The following is a 24,410-nucleotide window of genomic DNA, read 5'->3' as shown; positions in this document are numbered from 1 at the left end:
GAGAACATTAGGTGAGTACATGTAGCACTGGCAGACAGTTGCCTTGATGTAAAAAACGGGCCAAAGCAACAACGTAAAACCCATTATCTGTTCCGTCATAATGTCTTAAAATATGGCCCCTTTAGTTATATATTATTACTATAATATTGATAAAGTAGTTTCATGGAATTAATAGTGAGAGTAAATTTCAGCTCAAACTGGCAGTAGTCTTACATTGCTATGGTAAAAGACCGTTGAGAAATGTACCTGTGTCCATGCGCTATCAGTTTTTTCTTTTGTTCATGCTTATATATCTACATTAGTGATGTTTTTTTTCATTGTGCTCTTCAAATGTTCTGCTGTTCAGACTAGCTTTTTAACTTAGTGTTTAGTAGAAGACTGGTGGATAGCGTCCTCCTTGTTCACCTTTGCCCTTATATTTTTTTTTTCACTTAAGTGGTTTATTTAAATATTATAATTATTTTACATTAAAAATATTGATCGATTATTATTATTATTATCTTGTGAGAGCAGACAACGTGCCGGGACAACAAGCACGCATTTGCAGTTGCCATTTGAAGGGTGGGAAAAAAGCAACATGCTTTTTTCTTTTGGAATAAGGAAACTCCTTTCCAGTTTCCAGAAACCTAGGGTGGACGGAGGTGAGGGCCTGAATATGCATCATATTTCATTAGAAGCTTAATAATACACAATTATTTTTTTTACATTTCTTTATGTGTAACAAATATCGCTTAATGTAGCATATACTTTTTGTGTGTTCTTTGCGCACATCACGATTTGCAGGAAATGAGTAGAACCCCACACATCAGAGCAGGACAAACCTACCACATCAAGGGCTGTACTAGAAGCAGAGAATTACTTCCTGGAGAGAGTATGGGCTTTAAACCTGCTCTTTAGTTCAAAAATATGCCACATGTACATTATCTTTAAAATATTCTGAAGCATAGCCATGATTTTCCCTCTGAAAGTTCAAGTTAGCATACCTGCATGCACATTTTTCACATCCAATATAGTGGAGTCAGGCGTTTGTGCGGCAAGGGGGGGGGGGGGGTACAGTGTGGGGAGATTGATTCAACCCCCTTTGCGCAATATATTTTTCTAGTGTGGCGACGCACTATCTCCAACATTTCAGCGCAGCCCACGCCTCGTCGCCGTCTGCTTCGGCGAAGCACGGCTGCGCGCTACTCTGCGTAGCTCGAAGAAGACTTGCTACCCATGAACGGAAAGCACCGGAACGTTGGTCGACTGCCGCGGCCAAGGCAAAAAACCGGCCGTTCTTTTTCTATGTCGGGATTTTTTCTTCACCACGACGCAGTATCCCAAACCTGGTGACCTAAAAAACGGACACAACACGTCGCCATGGCCGACCAGAAGGACCTTTAACAACAAATGAAACAACTCCAGGAGCAGATTCGGACCCAGAAGGAGCTGATTCAAAGGCAACAGCACCAGATTCTGCAACAGCAGCACCAACTCGATGGTCCCGTGCAACAGGATCCTGCTAACGCCAACACAACACTACCCGTGCCTACCGGCACCGCAGCAGACGGCGGAACCCCTGCAGCTGTCATCTCGGACGCTGCTTCATTCGGCGTCTGCCGTGTCGGCGTCAAACTTCCACAGTTTAGGGCGGACTCGCCTGAGGTATAGTTCGCACAGGTCGAGGCGCGATTCTCCCTGGCGCGCACCACTGGGGCGCAAGCCCCCGCTGCTGTCGCCTCGTGAAAAGTCAACCTCCACCTGCTCGTGGTGCTCCCTGCCAGCTTCATCGCTGCAAGGGAGGCACTGGCGAAAACCCACCCACATGGGGTGAGGGACCCTAACAATGGGGTTCCTCATGTAGACGGGAGGGGGGACAACGAGGGCCTAGCCAACCTTAGCTTTCCCCGCAGGAGGACGGAGCCCCTGAGGGTCGGAGCACGGCGTGTGACGTGTGGCGTGAGACGTGGGGACGACTTGAGGCCGCATTACGTGAAACGCATGCATGTGAAAACATATGGGGCGTATGACGTGGAGCAGAACACGCGAGATCGTGACGTGTGACGTGGGACATGTGACTCCGCGTGAAGATCCGGTCGGGACATCCCTATGAGGGGAAGGTTGACATAACTGTGGTGCCTCTCGAATCTACCCAAGATGGGAGGCGCCCCCGCATGATGGCGGAGGTGGTCTCCAGGGTTGCCGGGCGATATAAAACTGATAAAGTCGACGGGGCGGGTTGGTTCATGGTTGCCAAACAGTGACCGTCGGTCCCGCTGTGAGGCACGCTCGTGTCTTAGTAGCGGAGCTGGACAGTGAGTCGAGCATGTGGGTACTTTTAGTGCCGGTTGGTTTTCCCGGGCCGTTCCACTGGCTGTTCCAATAGTTGGTTTCATTTATCCCCACTTAATTCTAATAGGCTTTTTCTTGAAAATTCCTACTTTATCACACGATCCAATTCATTTTTATTAGAATTGGTTTAAGCCTGCAGTGCTAACGCGGGAGCGGGTTGTGGACTACCTATTTTTTAATTTTTTACAAAGAGCCCGAAAAGTTGGCGCGCACCACTCAAGACAGAACGCGCTACGATACGTCGTTGCCCACCTGGACAGCCACTACGCCGGCGAGATATGAGATATATTCGACAATCAACCTGCGGTCAACCTTTATCAGCATCTCAAAACTGCACTCACCCGCCGCCTCTCACTATCGGAAGAACAGAAAGTTCGTCAACTTATTCACATCGCAGAACTCGCCCAGCGCAAACTATCACAGTTCCTCCGCCACATGCGTGCTCTCGCAGGCAACACGCAAGTCCACGATTTTTTTCTGTGGACACTATGACTCCAACGACTACCACAACACGTCCAGGCGATTCTGCAGGCTGAACCTACGCTACCTCTAGACTCACTCGCCTAAATTGCTGACCGCGTCATCGAGGTCTCTGTACCGCCGCTGTCGCCCACCGTCCAGGCCGTCGGTGCACCGCTGGACACCACAGAGCTCGCGCACCGAATCGACAATATCACCCGACAGCTCAGCTCCATTCAACGACGCCTGGATCAAAGTCCTCCGACGCGCCCCCGTTACCGCTCATAGAACCGTGACCGCAGCACCGGCCCGTCGCAGCAGCCTCGTGACAGTAGCCGATGCTACTACTATCGACGCTTCGGGAACAGAGCCCGACAATGCCACCCACAGAGCCGTGACCGTAACAGCGACTCGTCGCAGCAGCCTGGTGACACTGAGAGATGCTACTACCATCAACGCTTTGTTGACAGAGCCCAACAATGCCGATCATCCTGCTCCGCCGGACATCAGAGAAATGCCAACGGCAACTTGTAGACGCGGCTACGAGGTACCAACCCGCAGGCCGCCGTATCTTCGTCACCAATAGAATCACAAAGCAGCGGTTCCTTGTCGACTGCGGCTCTGATATTTGTTGCTATCCTTGTACCCATCTTCAAGGTTCCCAGCCACCTACGTCTTTCGAGCTCAGCGCAGCAAACCTGTCCACTATCAAGACCTACGGCTCACTCCGTCTGCACGTCCGACTAAAAAACCTACACCGTGACCCCCATTGGAATATCGTCATCGCCGACGTCACGGAGCCAATCCTCGGCTCAGACTTCTTGGCACACTACAACGTCCTTCCCTACTGCCGCCACAACCGACTCATTGACGCGACAACGGCATTTTCTTCGCCAGGCCACCGCATGACCACCAACCAGCCCAGCATTAAAGTACTCGGTGTGGAAAAACCTTTCGCCGTATCAGGCCAAACTCGCCAAATTTCCCGGTTTAACGAGACCCAGCGGCCTGCCAGGGGACGCGCGACACACCACTGTACACCCCGTCCGGACCACTCCGGCCCTCCGGTTTTCTGCCGCGTTCGCCGCCTTGCTGCGGATCGCTTGCGCATCGCCAAAGCAGAGTTCGAGTCCATGGTGCACGAAGGAATCGCCGGTCGACCTGACAGCCCATGGGCCTCGCCTCTTCACCTTGTCCCGAAGAAGACTGAAGGCTGGCGACCCTGCGGGGATTACCGCGCCATCAACGCTAGCACCATCCCCTACAGATACCCCATTCATCACCTAGAGGACTTCGCCCACCGTGTCCATGGCTGCCACGTCTTCTCCGTGCTAGATTTGGTGAAGGCCTAAACGCAGATACCCGTAAACCCAGAGGACATCCCCAAAACCGCGATCATTACACCCTTTGGCTTTTTAGAGTTTTTCTTTATGAGTTTTGGCTTGAGGAACGCAGGACAAACCTTTCAACGTGTCATCGACGAAGCCGTCCGCGGTCTCGAATTCTGTTTTGTCTATCTTGATGATATAGTAATCTTCACCCGAAACGCCGAAGACCACCATAGGCACCCTCGCCTACTCTTCCAACGACTTGATGACCACGGCCTGCTCGTCAATATCCAAAAGAGCACTCTCGGCGCCCCCACTGCCACCTTCCTCGGTCCTCGGGAAGTGGTGTATTGCCTCACCCCCGGGTGAGTCAATACACCACTTCGGCTCCCGCTTCTCGTAGACGGGAGTCCTGGTAAGTCCCGGCCAGGATGATTCAGTCTAGTCGGCAATTCTTCTACTATCCCCTCTTTCTCCTTTCTCCCCTTCCCGCTCCCTTACTTTCACCTACTTTGGTGGCAAGGGCCAACCTTGTGTGGTGGCAGATACCCTTATTCTTACCACACTTGTGTGTAGCACCTGGGAAAGTGCTAGTAGATCAGCGGTTTAAGCAAAGCCCATTTTCTTTATGGGCTGCTGACTACTCCCTAAGTTGGGCTCAATAGAGGGCGGCATACCGCAGATGCCGAAACCCTTTTCCCATTCATATGGGTACCAAAACTAAATCTTTCCTTGATCGGGCCCCTAAAAGGGTCCGGACCGAAGAGACAACATCAACAAACCCTACCTTCCTAAACCATGGTGGAATGCCGACTGTGAAAAATCAAGAAGAAAGCAGAACAGAGCATGGGGCACATTTATACGTTACCCAACAGTGACTAATCTCATCAGTTTCAAGCGGATGAAGGCTCATGCGAGATACATCCGCCCCGTCTCAGAGTGTCAAAGTTTTCAAGGTTATGCTTCCTCTATTAAAAGCACCGCCACCACCAAGGAAGTATGAGATATAGTACATAAAGTCAATGGGCATTGCGGGGCTTATTCAGTACGCTTCTTTCCGAAACCGGACTGTGCCCCGAGAACCTAGAAAAAGAGGCAGATCTCCTTGGGAAACACTTTGAACGTGTTTCAAGCTCTCAGAATTCTTCATCTGCTTTTCTGAAACACAAGAGACAAACAGAACTTCGATTCGTGCGGACATCCGGCGGAGCTCGAGAAGCGTACAACTTACCTCTCGCGCTGAATGAACTGGAACGGGTACTTCATGAAACTAAACCTACGTCTGCTGGACCAGATGGAATTCACTACCATATGCTTACTCACCTTCGCCCTTCCGCACTCGACATAATTTTGTATTTGTTTAATCGCATATGGCAGGAGAGTACATTTCCATCATTTTGGAGTGTGGCTATCGTTATACCGTTCCTAAAGCCTGGAAAGAATGCATCGTGTGCATCTAGTTACCGCCCGGTAGCGCTAACAAGCTGTCTTAGCAAAACTCTAGAGAGAATTGTTAACCAGCGACCTTTGTACCTTTTAGAAACAGGAAAATATTCTTGATAAATATCAGTGCGGCTTCCGTTCGTCCCAATCTACATTGGACCATCTCGTCCGTTTGGAGTCTACCATCCGGGAGGCCTTCGTAAATAAACAGTACAGCCTCTCTGTCTTCGATTTAGAAAAGGCTTACAACACTACCTGGCGGCATGGCATCCTACAACATATCTATAGCTCTGGCATTCGAGGCAGGATGCAAGCATTTGTAAAAAGCTACTTGGCGACACGTACGTTTCGTGTCAAATTAGGCACTACCTACTCTCGACAGTTCTGCCAGGAAAACGGTGTTCCCCAGGGAGGCGTACTAAATGTCACCCTTGTTATAATAAAAATAAACTCGATAGCCCGGGCCATCTCATCATCCGTAAAGTATTCACTTTATGTTGACGATCTTCAGATATCCGTCTCATCCTGTAACATTGGTTTTTGGAAACGTAGGACCCAATTCGCAGTAAACAATCTGCTCAAGTGGGCTGATCAAAACAGTTTTAGGTTTTAACTAGAAAAAACAGTTTGTGTTTCTTTCTCTCGCTTACGGGGAGCTACAGTTGACCCATCGGTGACCGTGCACTCTACTCCAATTCCATCAAAACCGGAAGCGAGGCTCCTAGGGCTGATTTTTGATCGTAAAAGTTTCTTTTTTTTCTCATATTAGGTATTGTAAGGTAAAATGCCATAAAACACTAAACATTCTTAAAGTCCTTTCTCATACCTCATGGGGCTCTGATCGTCTCTGCCTTCTCCGAATTTACAGTTCGGTGGTTCGCTCACGCCTCAACTATGGTAGTTGTGTATATGGATCGGCAAGGCCCTCAGCTCTTCGAATGCTTGACCCCATCCATCACCAGGGATTGCGACTGTCTGCAGGTGCATTTCATACGTCGCCTATCCCCAGCCTTTATGCAGAGACAAATGAATGGTGTCTTGAAAAGCTAAGTTTTGCTTTGGGGTTTATGTATTCTCTTAGAATACGTTCATTCACCCTGCATCCCGCACGTGAGGTTGTAGAGGAAACAAGATATACGCGCACCTTTGTCACCAAGCCCTCTGTAATCCCGCCTTTTAGTATAAGAAATGCAGCCGCAGCAGATTCGGTTGGACTGAGCACTACAATGCCCGTGATCCCTGTACCTCAAGCAATAGCTCCGTGGGAATATAGCCTCATTTTGTGTGACTTTTCACTAGGTACAGCAAGAAAGAGATCCCACCAGAATGCATCAAACAGGAAATTTAAGAAATCCAAAGTAGATACTCTGGACACAGCTCGTATTACACAGATGGCACCAAGACAGAAACGTTCGTTGAATGTGCCGTGGTTGGCCCCTCTGAACGCTATGTTCAACGAATTGCATATACAGCCATTATTTTAACGGCTGAACTATGTGGTATCCGCCTGGCAGTTGATCTTAATATAGAAACGAAGAGCATGAAGTCAGTTGTGTATACTGATTCATTTAGTTCACTGAGAGCGCTCTCATCAATGAATACCTCTAAACACACAATAAGCATAGACTTGCAGAATAAAATCATCGATGCTTTCAAAAGGAATATTGAAAGTCTTTTGCTGGGTCCCTAGCCACGTTGGTATACCGGGTAATGAGGAAGCAGACATCGCAGCCAGTTCTGCTGGTGACAAAGAAGTCGAACTACATGACATTCCATATAAAGACTGTCACAGAGAGAAGTGGCAGCAAGAATGGGATGAAGAAGTAAATAACAAGCTGCATACTTTAAAGCCACTGCTTAGTGAGTGGGAGAGTGCACGACACCGTGAGCGCTTTTATTAGGTTTTCCTCTGTCGGCTAAGGTTAGGGCATACGCACCTTACCCATGGCCACCTTTTACGCAGGGAGAAAACCCCAGAATGTGAGCGCTGCAATAATCCTTTAACTGTCGCACAGATATTACTAGAATGCCCTGCTTACGATCTAGACCGACAGAAATAATTTTCTCGGCTATATAAAGAGTATACGCCTTTAAACCTATCTATTTTGCTTGGCAACGAGCCATTGGTTCCATATCACTGCGTTTTTAGCTTCTTGAAAGCTATCGGCCTTTTATACCGACTATGATTTTACACCACAACCTCATGCCCATAACTACTCATAAGTCATATACATCATTGTAATCTATCATCAATTACTAAAGTTCTATCCTCTTCGAAACCCCATCTGCAATAGTGTATTTACCTGGCGCATCATAGCCTAAGATGGTTTTGCGCCATGAAACCTCAACCAACCCAACCAACCCTTTGAATGTGTCCGCCCTGATCCGTCAAAGACTGCTGCCGTAGCCGGAATTCGTCTACCTTCGCACAAAAAATCTAGTCGAAGATTCCTTGGGTTGCGTGCCGACAATCGACGCTTCTTGCAAAAGTTTATGAACTTTCAGAACCGCTCACGTATCTCACGAGGGACGACGTAGAGTTCCAATGGAGAGAAACCCAAGAGCAGGCAATCAAAGAACTCAAGCAAAGGCTTTATTGGCCACCGATTCTAGGCCACTTCGACCAGTTTGCAGAGACAGAAATCCCCACATAATCAATAATACGGGGTTTGGAGCGGTTCAGGTTCAGCAACAAGTGCATACAGAATAGGGTTGGGCAGAAATACTCAAAAATGTATTTGGAAATACAAATACTTGGATACATTAAAATAGTAGCTAAAATACTGATACTGATATATATCTGTAAAAGTGTATCGCGATACGTATCGGAAATACATTTTAAATAGAGGCAAAAGGTATTTGGAAATACAAATAGAGGAATACATTTTTGGCAGAGCAGAAATACAAATACAGAAATACTGATACTGAAATACATTTTTCAAATTTGCTTGAGACGCCAAATGAGATGATGCTTGAAGTTGGAAGTGGAAGTTTTCAATCCTGAAATTACTTTCCAGTAGGCTTGGCACTTCACCTTGAAGGTCGTGATTTCGGACGACGAGGAGTCTTCAATGGGCTCAGAAAAACTTTCCATTAAGGACTGACCGTGGTCCCTTCCCTGACATGCTGTCTGTCTGACGAGGGATGCCAAAAGACTTCGACCTCTAAATAAATTCTATGTCATCCTAAATCACATCAAAGCGTCACCACGCCCCTGTCCAATAAGGACGCCCGGTCAACATTTATCACATGACGTCACGCTGGAATGAACTGGTATTATTTATCTGTACATGTGGCCTTAAACATGAAACTTTACCACGCTGCTTTATGATAGGGCAATGCGTACTTTCGTCGTAGGTTACCTCGTTGAAGATCGTGCAGGCAGTGTCATTTGGAATTTTCGAGAATAGTAGACCACCTGAAGCATCCTGGAACACATGTTTTATCTTGTGTTACGTTTGAAAAAACAATACGGTGGCATCCCTGTTGGGAAGGTGCTTCCTGCCGACCCTCCGCTACCAACGCATGGATTGCAGTCCTCAAGTTTCTTCTTGCATACTCCAAATAAAGACCTCGTGGATTGCGACCTGATATTGCCGGCACAGGTGCGAGCTAGGGTGCCTTCATGTGCACTTGGCATAGGGTGATGCCAACTACCTGTCTCCCTTTCCCAGTCCCTCTTCCACCGCCATTTTGGTTCTCCATTGTTTCGCCGTGCGCTGGAAAGTGGCCTTTGTGTCCATCGGTCCTCCCGACCGAGGAGGAAAACGCTAATCCTTCTTCCGTGGGTTCCACAACGCTGCTCCGAACTTGTGAGATAAGGTGCTTGTTTCCGGGAGGGTTATAAGCCCCACGGATCAACGCCGAGAACCAAGGTAGCTGCTGGTCTGTCGGCGAGTGGTATTACAAAGAATGGCATCACCCTAGCAAAGCGCACATGAAGGCTCCCTAGTGCGAGCTCTCTGAGAAACAGCGCGCTCGAGACGAGTCACAGGTGTACGAAGTCTGGGTCCGCACAGAGAGGCCACGTCTGACCTCCTTCCTGGGTTCGGATCACTAGAACAGCAGGTCACTTTCACGCCGGCAGATGACGTACCCTTGAACCGTGCACTATTACGGGCGCAGCCGCAGACGCATTCGAATATGTGTTGAACTTCACTGCATGAGTCATCCTACTATTTCAAGCCAACCACCGCCAGGCTCGTGCTGCAACGGACTGTGACTCAGCTTTGCCGGCTGGGTGTACTGTGTGCGCTAAGGTAAGATAGACGGTTAGCAGCGGGCTTCGGATGCCAGCAAACAATGACTAAAAAAAACCTACCTAAAAACCTGCGGCACAAAATGCTCTGACTGCACTCCTGGCACGCCACCTGGTTCGAGTCCCCGACTACGCAACACTTCTCAGAAGAGAGAAGAGGACGCATAGAAAAATAGTTTGGAGAATCGGAAGGAACCTTGGTCAGCATAGTAACAAATCCCCAGCATCTCCCTGACCCTGGTGCCCTCAGAAGTAAAAAAAAAAAAAAAACAACATTCGTTCGTATTTGTTTTGGTTTTTTCGGGGGGGGGGGGGGGGGGAAGTATTTCTCAAGAAATGTAACGAAATACATTTCACCCTGATTGTTTCTCGATACAAAGGAACATTCAAAATGTATTTCGATACAGGAATGCAGATACTGGTGAAAAAAATGAATCACGATACAGAAATACAGATACGAAATGTATTTCTGAAATACTATCGCGATACATTTGTATCGCGATACTGCCCAACCCTGATACAGAATATGTAATCGCCTACCCGAGTTGGACACTTCCAAGGGCAAAGAGCAGGTGCTCAACGACCAAGGAGTGTCTTCTTGTCGTCTGGGCAATCACCAATTCTGTCCATGCTTTTACGAAAACCCGTTTTGAAGGGTCACAGACCACCCCTTACTCTGCTGGTTGGCCAACATGAAGGTCCTATCAGGCCGTTTCACTCAGTGTAGATTACTGCTGCAAGAATTCGGTGCAACCGTGGTCTACAAGTATGGCTGCAAGCACATCGACGCCGACTGTCTATCAAGGGCCCCCTTCAATTCCGCTCCTGCCAGCGCCGACGAAAGTGACTATGAGTGTTTTCTCGGCGATGTTATCCTCAACGAAACTGCGGCTCTTTAGCAAGACGATCCTGAGCTAGGTTCACTCATTGAGCACCTGGAAGGACGAGGGAGCACAGTTCCGCTTGTCTTTTCACGAGCCCTGCGAAACTTCGTCCGTCGACAAGGTGTACTGCAGAAAAAGAACTTCGGGGACAACAACTTAGCGTCGCTGCTGGTAATCCCAGTCGGCCTTTGGAAGATCTTCCAAGCCTGCCACAATGGCCCGACGGCCGGATACCTCAGCTATAGCGGAACACTCTCCAAGGTTTGTGAGATGTACCACTGAACCAAGGTTCCGAAGTCCGTCCATCTGTACACACGATCGTGTCGTGAGTGCCAGCGATTCAAGAAACAGCTCATGAAACCGACCGGAATTCTTCAGTCGATTGGTTCTCCGACCTCTCCATTCCAGCAAATTGGAATGGATCTGCCTGATCCCTTCCCAATATCGACAACAGGGAAGCGAAGGATAATCGTCGCCACAGATCATCTTACGCGCTACGCCCAAACGAAAGCCCTTCCGTTTGAGCCTGCGGTGCAACTCGCCTAGTTTTTTGTGGAGCCTATCGTTCTCCAACAGAGAGCGCCGTAAATCAGTTGCAGGCAAGGAAATTACTTGTTGGGTGCAGCTGACCCAAGAGGTATTTCGGCTTAGCCACACCAGCCATCATCGAACCATTGCTTGCCACCCACAGACCAGCGGGATAGCGGATAGGCTTAAGATGACTATAGCCGGCATCATCTCAAAGTACGTTGACGTAGAGCACGAGGCGTTGCCCCACACCTTGCCTTGCGGACGCAATCTCCCAATGGCGGCGCACACTCTCACTAGCCAGGTGTTGCGCCGACACTCTGAAGTTCGCTTGTGCTTCTCTTGACGCTCATCCTTTCTTGTATCTTGCACAAGTACGCTGATTAAACTTTTATTTCAAATTTACATTTGTCGATCTGTTTTATCTGCAAGAATCTTTCAATGTAATGTTCGGGATAAGATGCCCATAATTTGAGTGTGTCATCCTAAAAATAATTCTTACAAACTTGTTAGGGTTCTTCCTAAACTTTTATTTATTTTAGTTTTAATTTTCTGTATTCATTGTGCCATCTAAAACATATGAAGCCATTGAAAGGCAATAACAGAACGAGTGGTCAAATTAAAACAAACCTATAGAGTTGGCCACACAAATATTATAGCAATACTCAAATCACCTTGGTAAATCTCGAATTTTAATATCATATCTTTGGAATTTTGCGCATCATATGTATATAGCCACAGTTTATTTAAAAATCCTGCCACGTCCTGCACTAGACGATTGCTCTCCACTTAGCACGCCTGTGCACTGCGGCTAAACAAAATATTTAAAATCGCAATGTCTATTTTTGTAGCGTGAGCTACACTGGCTGAGGTTGAGCAGTTTCGCGTGGACGTCAAAGAGCCGTGCTGCGCAAGTGCGAGGAGCAGTGACGTCACACGGCGCACAGCTGGCGCGCCGGAGCCGCCGCGGCCGCGCGCTCCGCCATTACTGCACGCGCCTCGCCGGTCTGCGCATTCCAGAGGAGTGATGTCATAGCCGCGGCAGACGCACTGGTGCCGCCGCGTGCCCAGCTGTGCGCCTCCGCTGCGCAGTATTCAAGTCTGACGCTGCACCGGAGCCGCCTGATAGCGCCTCTCACCTTGTGCGCATAAGCTCACGCTACGTATATCCTGGCATAGCCGAGCTAAGCCACCGCAATTTTGTTTTTGTGGGTATCGCTTCGGTAGAGCACATTGGTGCTCAGTGAGAAGCACACTCAATAAAGTTAGCTAACATGTCGGAACAGATCACGTACACGAGAATATTGGCGAACGCTCAAGTAATGTCACTGTTTAATAAAAAAGAAATAAAAAAGTACAGTAGTTGATATCATAAACAAAAGCTTAGAAAATTTAAAGGAGCCTACTATAAGAATCTAGCTTGTAGCGAGGTCTCAGTTATTATGTTTTCAGTAGTAATAGTGACATTTCCTTTTGGCGCTATGCTCGCGCAAGTTCCTAAAATGTTTGAAAAAACGTAGAAAGATGAAGCAGGGTAAGCATTTTGGCGCAGCTTGAAACAGTAATCATATTATTGCCTCCATTGCAGCGATATCATCTCTTCATAGTAAGAGCTGTGATATCGATGATTTACAAATAAAACCTACTAAATCTCTCATAGATATAATCTCACCGTGCTTAAAATATATATATTAATTGTCGTTAACTTCTCGTAAGTTTCCCCAAAATATGAAACTAGCGAAAATATTAGTTATTTTCAAAACAGGGTATAAAAACATGTTCAGTAATTATAGACAAATTTCAATCCTTCCTATTTTCTCCAAGGGGTTAAAAAAATATATATTTTAACGTATCGAAAACATTTTTCGTAAAATATTCTATACCAACAGAGGTTCAATTTGGCTTTCAACAAGGCAAATCTACTGAATCAGCATTGTTACTACAGAAAAATATTATACTTGAAAGTATTGAAAAACGAATGCTCACACTTGCTGCTTTTTCGACTATAGTAAGTCTTTGCTTGCCTCAATAACACAACGCTACTCTCAAAGCGCTATAAATATGGGGTTAGCGGCATATCATTCGAATTGCTTGAGTCATACCTAAACAAACGCCAGCAAAGTGTGACTATTGACGGCGAGCGCTCACCGTTCTCGAACATTGTTTATGGCGTCCGACAAGGCAGTACCCTGAGACCTTTATTATATAATGCTTATGTAAATGATGTAGTACACATGACTGCTCAAGCTCAATTTATAATTTATGCAGATGACACGAGTCTTCTTTTTTCTGTAATCATGTTGATGAACTTAAAAGGAGGGCAAATTTCGTTTTAGAAACATTTTTCTTTTGGTCGGATGTCAATGGATTACAAATTAACAGATTAAAGTCATAAGCAATTCTATATAGACGCGTTACTAAATTACTAAATAATAAAAATCCCCTAGTGATTGGAATCGCGTCAATCGAAATAGTACATCAAAATAAAACTCTTGGCATATACTTCTCTAAACATATTATATGGAAAAAATCGTAAGGGTGCAGGCGAGCTGGTGAATATTAACCATGCTGAAATAACCTGAGACTGGGGTCGAGAAGCATCAAAGCGTAGAAGGGACAGAAAATAGACGATGTCTCAAACTCAGCTAACTTCATTTATTTTGTCCACCTCCTTATATAGTCCCAAACTCAAGGTCATCTCCACCAATACAAAAGGATGAAGCGCTTGAACTTTTTAGACTTCATCCTTTTGTGTTGGTGGAGATGACTTTGAGTTTGGGACTACATAAGGAGGGGGACAAAATAAATGAAGTTAGCTGAGTTTGAGACGTCGTCCTGTCTATCTTCTGTCCCTTCCACGCTTTGATGCTTCTTCTCTACCCCAGTCTCAGGTTATTTCAACATGGTTAATATTATATGGAATTACCACATTGAATATTTAACGAAAAAACTTCCCAGGTAGAGAGGGCAGTTGCTAGGTGCCGACGTGTTTTGCCGGTAAACACGAAGCGTAAAATATACTGCGCCTTATTATATTCCCATTTGAATTACTGTCGATTGGTATAGGGCACAACTACAAAAGCACACTTAAATAGCATTATATTACTTTGAGAAAAGGTATTTCGTTATATAGCGGATGCTCCGCATAACTATAAAAAAATCCATATTTCATAAATATAAAGTGATCCGCGTAGAACACTTCTATGAGTTCTGCTTACTTCATTCAATCAACTTCTCATCTTCTACGTTTGTGAATTTTTTTTTTTATTTCGCACTTCCGAACTAACTGAACATGAAAGCGCTATGAATGCACGTCTTCCAGATACATGGTTGGTCCCTCCAAATCGCACAAACTATACTCTTCAATGAGTTCACCACAACATGCCAACATTCTTAAATAAATGACATCTTCATAGTAGCAATGTTTTCGCCCTTCCTAAAAATAAACTTCGCGCAGATTTTGCTTAAAGCCAATTTTTTTTTAATTCACATGTTGGCTTGTCGTTGTGGTAAACTGTGTAGCGTGAAAAATGTAATAATTTGTTATAGCAGACCTTACAAACCGCAGTATGATTCTTTCGTGAGGCTGCTCCTGTTGTTGTTACGGGACCCCAGACTCGGTCAAGCTGCTTATGTAGCCATTTTTTTGTCTGGAGGTACCTCCGGTGTATGCCTGGAAAAGTGAAGCTTCAATGGAATTGAATTGGGGGCTTCTAACTCTTTATTGACAGCATCACCGTCATTATCTTTACCGGGCAAAAGATAAACAAAGTGACAATAGTAATCATAACTCTTAATCTCCTGTTGCACAACTAGCAAAACAACACTAAGCAGCAAAGGCAACAACAACAAAAAAATGTACATGAAGGGCAAGTCATTTCAACATCCCTATGGAGGCATCAAGAAACTCCTAAATGGCAAGCCCATTTCTTGCTACAAAACAAGTCACCTACGCCTACAGAATGAAGGGAAAGCAAGATATATCCTCCCAAACACTTTAAATGTTATTTTGGTTGACAAAATGCTTTGCAGGATCTGAACAAATAAAGACACCCCGAAAGATACAAGTTTGAGTCAATAAAAACACTTACTAGTATATATAGAAAATAAGCAAGGAACCTCCAGAATGTGTCCAATAAAGATCATATTTTTTTTAAAAACCAAATACCAATGGATTGTTATAAACAAACTGGCATTTCAATGCTTCCACCAGAACATTTACTCCGCTTTATTCATTGCAATTAAAAGAATGAAGTAGTTCACTACAATGTTCTACAACACCTTTTTTTAAACGACCCATAAATGAAAATGTGCTTCATGAAGCTTGTTGAAATAGAGTTCTGATATAGTATTCTGTGCAGAAAGCAAGAAAAAAAATATTTGTCTTTTATACTCCAGCATTTGCCAGCGAAGTTTAATGCTAGTTGCATTTGACATAAGATGCTGCTCCTGTAGGCATCCCAATTGGGAATATAGATTCATGAGTAGAGATACCTCGATGAACAGGAAAAAGATGTGGTGGGTATAAAGACAGAGACATCTGAGCAAGCAGGAGATTTGACGCCAGGCCCAAGCACATCAGTACTTTTAAATGCGGTAACATTTATTTCCCTGGTGCATGATGTTGTCGTTTGTTTGGACGGTCGTGGTTTTATTTGGACTGGTTTCATAAAGACATATCGCGGTACACGGTTCCCGTCGTGAACTTTCTTTCGCTCGTCACGTCCACTTTCCGTTTTACAAAATGGAGGGAATCGTCTGTTCTGCATCCAATAACGTGCTGCGGGAGTAAGGGAAGAGGTTGTTGTAAAAGAATCTGAAGCCGCTAATGCCTGGGAGAACATACTGGCTCTCCGAAGACAACAGTATACAGACCGAGTCATATCCCCAGCGCCTGGTCAGAACCCATGCGCTAAACGCTAACACGTTTCGTTGAGAATCAGTATAGACGCGGCAGAAATTTCAGTATATTTTTTCTAATGTAGACCCAAGCCTGACTCTGGCAGGATATCTTGCGGCTAAAACCTGACTTGTCTCTTCACCATAAACCTCATACAAGCCTACCGTGATTTTCCTTATTTCTTTCTTAGTTTTTGCTTAACACAAGCCATACTGATGGGAATTGCGATTTACAACTGTCTGCAATGTCAAATTTTATTTGTTTTAAATTCTAAGCAGGGTTTCATGATGTAATGAATGGTTTAAGTACATTGTTGTCGAATGGCCCTGACTCTGGCAACTGTGGGGGTAGTGCTGGAACATTCTAGAATGTCATGAAAAGGGTTGTCTTTAGCAAGTTGATCGCCGTTTGTCTATTATAAACCGAATACTACGTGACTCGTTCATATCGGACTAAAACAAAGTGGCCAGGAGTGTTGGTTTGGTGTCCATCGACGAACTGCTGTACGAGAGTCCCGGAAAGTTTATCGAGGCGCCGAGTTCTTTGACGGCGACAGCTGAAGCCAATGTGGAGCTGAACAATACAGCCAACTATGAAGAAAACATGACCAATTGGTGTGTGGAGCATGTTGACTCCTCCTTGGGTCCCTGGTCTGCGTACGTTGATACACTTGACGTAGTTTGTCAAAGTGAACCGTTTGCCAGACGTCGGCAAGTCTATTTCTGAAAGAAGAAAGTTAGCCACAGTTGCTTATAGCTAGAAGTGTTTCCTTTCTGTTAACGACAGCAATGTTAAAATAACTCACAAAGCTAGAGGTCTTGGCCGTCGTCACACCTAAAACCGGCACCGAGTTCGCACCTCAACGTGTTCCAGTTCCCAAGAAGGATGGCTTCATAAGTTTCTGAAGGGATCATAAAGCCATACTGAACTCAGCCTTGGACGTCGAACACTACGTTTACCAAGGGGGTGAACTTCATAGTGCTGGCTCATGGTCAATGTTTCTTTCAAGATTGATCTTAACAGAGGTTGCCAGCATGTTGTCATGAACGAAGATTCCCGAAAGTCGTCGATAATGACGACATTTGTACCTTATGAAATATCTGCCGTTCGGAATTGCATCGGCACCTGTAATTTTTCAACGTGCCATGGACAACTCGTTGAAAGGAATCCGTGAAGTGACTTGCTATTTTGACCAGTGTTGCGGAGTTGCCACTCCGGAGTTGGAATGATTCTGAAATCATTCCGCATTTTGGCAGCCCCGGAATGGAATGGGAATGGAAGGGCGGCAACGTTGAGGGGAATGGAATGGGAATGGAATTACATGCCTTTTGCCCGGAATGGAAATGGAATGGAATGGGCCCGGATCTTTGTATTTATTTATTTATTTATTTATTTATATATATTTATATATATATATATATATATATTTTTTTTTTTTTTTGGGGGGGGGGGGGGGGGTTACGTTCAGCTATACCGAGCCAGCCGGCGAGACAGTTGTTAACAGATAAAATGAATACAAAAAATAAGCGTCAAAGCAAAGAGCAGAGCGGCGGGGGGGAGGAATGGAAAGGGGGGGGGGGGGGTCGGGTCGACGGTGGCGCCTCTCACGGACGCGCTGGCGACGGGCTTCACTTGTGTTACACGAAAGCGAAACAAGAAACCAAGCCCCAAGCAAAAGAAACGAAGGGTGCGGCATAGAAAGAAACCGCCATGCACGGCTCCTCATCGTCCATCTTGTCTTGCTTTTCTTTTTTTTTTTTTCGCGACGGCATGGAGAAAGCACGCGCGCGCAAGGACTGAGATCTGGGAGTGGGGGGCGACTCACAACTTGCGCAGCTCTTATAACTCGTTGACTCCCGCGCCACCGAAAGATGATCAGTTATTGTTTTCTTCTAGTTCGAGGAGCGTTGTTTAGCACGCGGCGGCCAACCCTGCTGCCTTTCGCGTTCATTCGCGCGCACTCCTTTGATGTGAGAAATCTGGGTTTTCTTCGGCATTAAAACGAAGCGAGATTCACTTCTCTCTTCTCCTCTTGCGCTTTGCTCCGACTCTTGTATTTTATACTGCATTTATACGTGTAAGTCCGCCTTTTACTTGGTCTTAGTTCCGATGCTTGTTTTCTGTGTTATATATTTTACATTCAGGTGGGTTAGAGTTCCAAGCAAGCTAGCGGATTCCCGTTCATTTCCTTTGTCTCTGCATACTTTGTTTCACCTTGCGATGGATCGCTGCGGACGCTACGAGTCACCCCAGGCAATCCAGCACCGTGAGCTTAGTAAGATCAGTGCTTTTTTTTTTAAGGCATTTAGCTTTTTTTTTTTTTTTTTTTTTTTTGCAAATGTTTATGCGTTTGATAATGTCAGCGTTCAACTGCTACAAGGTTGGGCACCATCGTATTTCAGCAATACATTTCGTATATGTATTTCTGTATCGCGCAATACATTTGTTCACCAGTATCTCTATTCCTTTATCAAATACATGTAGAATGTTTCTTTTTATCGCGATAATATCAAGATGAAATATATTTCGTTACATTTCTTGAGAAATACCACCCCCCCTTCTCCCCGAAAAACAAAATGCAAGTCCTAACGCTTTTTTTTCTGCTTTTTTTATCTTTGAGGGCATTAGGGTCAAGGAGATATTGGTGCGATGTTACTATGCTGAGCAAGGTTCGTTCCGATTTTACAAATCATTTTTCTATTCTGAGAAATGTTGCGTAGTCGGGACTCGAAACAGGTAGCGTACCAGGAGTTGGGTCGGAGCATCTTCTACCCCAGACTCCTAGGTAGGGATTTCATGAGCCATTGTTGACTAGGCCTTCAGTGCCCGCTTCTAGTTAGTTAGAGTCTTGAAAAATAGGAAATCAAAGGAAGTGCTGCTTGGCCTGTGGCCGAGTAGCCAAGTCACAGTCCGCTGCAACACAAGTCTGGCGGTGGTTGACTTGAAATAGTAGGATGACTAAGCAGTGAAATTCAACACATATCCGAATGCGTCTGCGCCTGTAATATTGCACTGCTCAAGGGTGTCGTCATCAGTCGACCTGAACGTGACCCGCTGCTCTGGTGATTCAATAACCAGGAAAGAGGCCAGACTTGGCCCCGCTGTGCCGACTCAGACTTCGTACACCTGCGACTCGCCTCGAGCGCGCTGTTTCTCGGAAAGCTCGCACCTGTGCCGGTCATCTCAGGTCGCAATCCACGAGGTCTATGTTTGGATGATGCTAGGCGAAACTTGAGGACTGCCATTCGTGCGTTGGAGGCGGAGGGTCGGCAGGAAGGACCGTCACAACAGGGATGCCACCGTATCGACTTTTCAACCATAACAAAAGATGAGACATGTGCTCCAGGATACTTCAGGCGGTCCACTATTCTCAAAAATTCCAAATGAAACTACCTACATGATCCTCAACGAGATCACCTACAACGAAAGTACGTATTGTTCTTTCATACAGCAGCGTGGGAAAAGTTTCATGTTCAAGGCAACACCTACAGATACAAGAATACTAGTTCATTCCACCGTGACGTCATGTGATCAGTGTTGACAGGGGTGCCGTTATTGGACAGTTGAGTGGTTACGTTATGATGGAGTGTATTTAGAGGTCGTAATCTTTTCGCATCATTCGTCAGAAAGACAGGATGCCAGGGAAAGGACCGCGGTCAATCCTTGGGAACGTTTTTTTGAACCCATTGAAGACTGCCCTCCGTTCGGAACGCCTACCTTCAAGGCGAAGTGCCAAGCCTGCGGGATAGTAATTTTGGGATAAAAAACTTCCACTTCATACTTAATAAAGCCTCATCTCCGTTGGCGTCTCAAAGAAATTTGAAAATTGTATTGCATTATCAGTATTTGTATTTCTGCCCTCCCTAAAATGTATTCATGTATTTGTATTTCCAAAGACGTCTTGCCTCTTTTAAAATGTATTTCCGATACGTATCGCGACGCATTTTTACAGGTATGTTTAAGTATCAGTATTTTATCTACTATTTTCATCTGTCCCAGTATTTGTATTTCCAAATACATTTTTTAGTATGTCTGCCCAACCCTGCAACACAATGTAGCTGTCAAGTGCATTTTTTTACGTTTAGGACTTAGAGGAATGGAATGGAACGATTGAACCATTCCAGGAGTGGGAATGGGTTCAGTGTCCTCATTCCTGGGAGTTGAAAGGAATGGAATTATCGAAAGCTGTAATTCCCCGGAATGGAATTGGAATGGAATGGAGGGGCCCATTCCGCAACACTGATCTGGACAATGTCTTAGTCGTTGACAATGCTCAAGACTAGAACTTTCGAAGCTTGAAGGAGGTGCTCAAGAGGTTATCTGAGTGGGGTGAGTGCATCAAGCGTAAAAAATGTGTCTTGTTTCAATACTAGCTCCAGTACCTGAGGCATGTGATAATCCCTGAAAGGATCCACAGGTCTGACGAATAAGTGGCTGACATCGTGAACGTACCAGCGGCTGCAAACGGGGAAAAACTCTAATCACTTCTGGGAGCAGTGAAATACTGCGGAAAGTTCGTGCCACAACTTGCAACAATAGTGGCGCCCTTACGCAGGCTACTGCACCAATATGTTCAGTGGTCTCAGAACCAGAAATGTGAAGAGGCATTCAAGAAAGTCGAGGAGCTTTTTACATTTTTGAGGGTGCTTGCACAATATGATTTAAAGGAACCATTGCAGCTGCCATGTGATGCATCGTCCTACGGCTTTGTAGAAAAAAGAACAGCTGAACCGGTAGCATACACATCTGACACCCTCACTTCACCAGAAAAAAAAATACAGTCCACTATGGAAGGAGTCCTTGGCTTTGCTCTTGGAGTTACGAAGTTTCATGCTTACTTCTTTTTTTGGAAGCTCTGTATCGGCTTCAAACCATTTTTGAACTGAAGGCGGGGATATCAGCACTGGCAGCAAGTAGACTGCAGCAGTGGGCAGTAACACTACCGCTGCACAACTACTGCACAACTACTGCACAACTACTCCTTGGTGTTCAAGAACTCAAGAAAAAATTGCGGAAACGGATTGTTTTTTCAGAGTGTCTGTGAACACATTTGAAGAGAAACCGAGGTAGGGGATGTCTTTCTGCTCACAGCCCTTGATCTCCTCATCACTAAGCAGTCGAGACATTTCAAAAGAGACGACACGGGACCCCCTGCTCAGTCCCGCGTTGGAATACGTCCTGAAGGTTTGCCAATCGCTGAAGCATGTTATTCCAGCATAACACTGAGCTGTCGGCACACCAAGGCTGCCTTTGTGCTGGGACTGAGAGTTGTGGTGCTGGAAAAGTTATAGAGTTCGCTGCTGGAAGAGGTCCACGAAGTGCACCCAGGTGTCGTATGTGCCAAGGAACTAGCCAGGGGTTACTTCAGGTAACCTTCGCTAACCTGAAGGCTTTATAATTAATTACAATGATATGTGTAACATACCCGCACATAAAACGTACGCATGCATATTGCACTCCAGAGAAATTATATGTCAAGAGTCTTGGAGAACAGATAAAACATTATAGACGTTTAAACACGCGCTAGATTTCAGCCATAATCGACAGCCTTCTCTTGTCGTCCCGAGATACCGAGCCATCGAAACGGGCATGGACGAGCCTCCTATGGAAGTGATGAAGCGAAGTGAACGTAATAACATTAAACGAAAACTGAAGGTCGGTTATGGCGACTCCCATGCACAAGTGCTGCAGAAGCGTCTGTACACAATACAATTCACAGAATTAAAAATTACGTTTTCTAAAATATTGATATTCTTGCAATCCATTAATCTCCAAGTTCTGGCCATTGGTAACAAGATAGAAACTATTTAAATACGTAAAATTGTTCGCTGGTCTATTTCCCCCGTGAGCTCATTGATATCGAGTCAACGCTATTTATGAAAATAGTTTCATTGCCAGAACCCTTTGCGTGGAGCATTCATGAACTACTACAGTTATTGTTGATGTCGGCACCAACTCAAACGGATGCCTTGGTATCGGCCGACATGTTTATGTGTTAGTGTGAAACAGCTACACGGCTTTTTGTTAACACAATCTGCCAGTATTCCCCTTTAGAACAAGGCCAACGCCTCAATCTAGATTACTAAAGGGGTTTAATTTTATATTGACCTGTTATAGATTGTGTACTTGTGAACTCTAAAGCGTGACCAAGCAGCTGACTACTTTTTAAAATTCTTTCGTGTTCCCCTCCCCCTTTTGCTTTTGTATAGAAAGTGCATCAATTTAAAAATTGAAACGTCTTTTAACTTGGTTAACTCGCCATTCAAACCCTTTTACTTCGACTTCTCGTGATCTATATTTTACACTAGAAAGCATATTCTAAATATTAAAACACATAAGGGGCAGGAAAGTTTGTATTTTTGCAAAACAATTATTACAAGAAGGCTGCAGAAGCTGGCAGACGTCCTAAATAAAGAAGTATTCTGATTTTATCTAACACAGAAAACAAAATTGCTATATGTTTGGTCTGTACATACTGATGATGCCTCACATGTGGGAGTTTAAACGTTTAATAAATTTGTTTGGTTTTGTGTCTAAAGTCGATCCACTTGTTTTAGTTCAAAAATATTTCTTCCTTGGGGTAACAAAGACGTGCTTTGTAGTTAAAAGGTTTTGTGGAATTGTGGATACTTTTATGAATAAACAAAGCAATTTTGGTTCGTTTCAGATGTATCGATAAAACAAAAAATTCTACACGAGGTTTTTGTGCCAAGAGTAAATAACAAGAATAGTAACCTTAAGTCGGATTATTGTCCTTATTAGTTTTCGACATGTTGGTCCTTAACATGTAGGCGAAAATGTGTTGTGACTGTTATTTGCCATTTATCATTGGTTTTGTGCCCTTCCGTGGCTCATGCGAAATTAGACAACACTTATGACTCATTAAGTACGGAGATCATACTGGCGAGGGCCAAATAATTCCTGCTAAAATGTGTTTTTATCCTGGCGGGAATTTCCTAACTCTCTACTCATCTGTCATGTGCAAGTAGCTGCCATTATTTAGCACGAAAATGAATCCTAACTTTGCTGTTTTGTTTGTTGGGAAAGAGCAGTTCTACCCTTGTATGCTTTATGAGCCTTTTCCGCATCACCTGTATATTTCCTAAAATTACGATGTTTTTGTTAGAATGTTATAAAATTGCGCATGAGGTAGTTTCCGCGTTTCACATGAACATACATTTTTTTCCACTAATAACTGAGCTTCGTTTTTTGCGGTTACAATATTATATAATTTTATTTTCATTTTATTAAACCAGGTTCAATAATAATGTTTTCCAGGGATGCTCAAATCGAAAAGTAAACAACCCATACATTAAAATTTTGAGCATCCTAAGAAAACAACGTCACAGACAGTGGAAATATACCCATCACGACGACAACAATGTTGTTAATAAAAAAAACAAAAAAAAACATTGCCTGTGACTAAGTACCTAGTTAAGACTTCTAATATTTGAAGAAAACGTGTTCCTGTAGTCATTGAAGCTGTTTTATTATAAGAACAGAGAACGAGAGTAAAGCTGAAATGAATTTTCTTATTTTGATGTATTTTTTTTTCTTATATACATTAACAAAAATGTTCAAAGACATGTTTTTTTTCATATTGGCACAAAAGAAGCCTTAACTTTCTCTTAGTTCATAGCACAATAATGCTTTTTGATGGAACTTCGAATAAATGCAAGTTTTCTTTCTGACCTTTAAAATAATGTACCACATCGCAGTTACCACTTACTACATCAAATTTGTGGAGCATGCGCAACAACCTTTGAAAAAATATTTTAAGATAAGGTTCATTTGGCCCTTCATATACGAGGTGTATGCTCTTAATCTGAACATAATGAAAATAGGGGGTGAGAATGTGACTAGTTCTGTCTTCGCCATGTATATATCAGGCTCGGCGGATATTAGATGTGAGGATATAATTGCCCCAGTAAGTTGACTAGTTAACTTAAATATCTTGACGAGGCTTTAAATTTACCGCTTGGGGTCATGTGAGAATCGCAGTATTGACGGCATTAACATTAGGGGCCAGACCAATTTAAAGAATATTTGAAAGAATTAACCTAGCCGACCTATGGGTGACCAGCCAATATGACCATCATTAGGTAGCCGTCGGTTTTTGTGTGGCCAATCATCGATATCCGATAAACGGGCAGTGCTCCAAAATTATCCTTGAATGAGTATCGCCGTTCAGTGGGCCTGCATTCGGCTTATAGATGGCCGCGTAGTGTCCGATGGTCAGCCTTACTCGGGCTGATAGACAGCCGGCTGCTGGACGGCTA

General features: G+C 44.7%; 1 pseudogene; it reads left to right on the top strand.

Moving 5' to 3' along the window:
• The first annotated feature begins 1,389 nt into the window (after positions 1–1,389).
• LOC120836851 lies at positions 1,390–3,929 on the top strand (annotated as a pseudogene).
• The last annotated feature ends 20,481 nt before the right edge of the window (positions 3,930–24,410 follow it).

This window comes from Ixodes scapularis, unplaced genomic scaffold, assembly GCF_016920785.2.
Source record: "Ixodes scapularis isolate PalLabHiFi unplaced genomic scaffold, ASM1692078v2 PGA_scaffold2__306_contigs__length_199485367, whole genome shotgun sequence".
Classification (NCBI taxonomy): Eukaryota; Metazoa; Arthropoda; class Arachnida; order Ixodida; family Ixodidae; genus Ixodes; species Ixodes scapularis.
The sequence above is the reverse complement of the archived record's forward strand: the minus strand, read 5'-3'. Positions and strand labels throughout refer to the sequence as shown.